The following is a 1,447-nucleotide window of genomic DNA, read 5'->3' on the forward strand; positions in this document are numbered from 1 at the left end:
GGGAGGAGTCATCGGGGAAAGGTTGAGGTGAACGACTAAACACGAGTGAGCACTGGAGCAGAAAACCCCCACATTTCCCGATCTCACCTGAATAGGGCTCTGGAGTTGGTGAGGAGGCGTCCCGGAAGCGTGACTGTGCGGGAGACGGCGGGGAGAGATCACTTGCTGCGCCGGCTGCGTGAGGAGGCGGACCTGCTGCTGGAACGGGACATGACAGTTTCTGATTAACTTCGTGCATTAACCTTGTTAATTGGTCCAAGCGTTGTCCTGAGAGGTGCTGCTGCTCGAAAAGGGACTGCAACATGTTTTCGTGTTTTACCAGAATACTGGCTGGGTCCGCTGCGGAACCAGGAGGTGATTCTGCTGGGTCTGACTGGCCTGATGGTTCTGTCATGTCTGGCTGAACCTTACGGACCCACATGCAGAATCAGACACGGACACCAACTGAAGGGAGAAGTTTTATTGTAAACTCAGCCAAACTGGATGGGGAAGAACTGAGAGTCCCTGGGAATACACTGCCACAGGCTGTGCAGGAGGCTGGAGGCGCATGCTGAAGGAGGAGGCAATCGTCAGAGAGCTGTCACACAGGTGGTGGAGAGCGGGCAGGCAGACAGAGCCTAAGCTGCAGATGGGAACAGCTCGCAAAGTTAGACACTGAAGGAATCAGTCCAGGAGTGCTTCGATTGAACCTGGGAATCCAGAGAGACAAGACGTGAGCAATTAGGAACCTTTCACTGGGAATCAGACAGGACTTTGTCGTGGGGAATTTAACGTTGACTAGATTGGTACCAGAGTATGGGACCATCAGGCGAGGAAGAGATGGCTGCAGCTCCTTAAATCCCTCAATGGTAGATGGGTTGATGGATCTCAGGTGCTCAGACAGCTGGCCACGCCCACCTGCAGCGCTCTTGAAGAAATAGAAAAACACTCCACACAAGGGTTCTGACAGGCGCTAGTGTTAACTGTCCTTTTTGTTTACAGGAGGAAACGTTGCATCATATTTTTGTTGAATGTTTAAGATTGAATCCTCTTTTTGTTCTTTTGGATCGTTTGTTTAGTGGTTTTGGTGTTTAGTCCTCCAGCTGTATTTTTTTTTATGGTCCACGGTATTGTGCAAAGAAGAGATCTGTTCATGTGCTTTTAAAATTAAGTTCTGGAATGGCAAAACTAGCAATATGGACCAAGAAAGAACAAAATTAATGGTCATCAAACGGAAGATGCTTGTTTGTTATTTAAGAGACTGGTCATTGCTCGTGTTCCAGTAGAAATTGAGTTTTTTAAGTTGACAAAGAGTATAGATGTTTTTGTAAGTAAGTGGGGCGTTAATGGTTCCTTATATTCAGTAGATGAAGAATCTTTAGTTTTTGCTTTTTGATGTTTTTATTTCATTAAATTTGTTTTGTTTTATTTATTGCTGGGTTGTGTAATAAAGGCAATTTTAAACTCA

The sequence above is a fragment of the Cyprinodon variegatus genome, unplaced genomic scaffold, assembly GCF_000732505.1.
Source record: "Cyprinodon variegatus isolate N-32 unplaced genomic scaffold, C_variegatus-1.0 Scaffold3496, whole genome shotgun sequence".
NCBI lineage: Eukaryota > Metazoa > Chordata > Actinopteri > Cyprinodontiformes > Cyprinodontidae > Cyprinodon > Cyprinodon variegatus.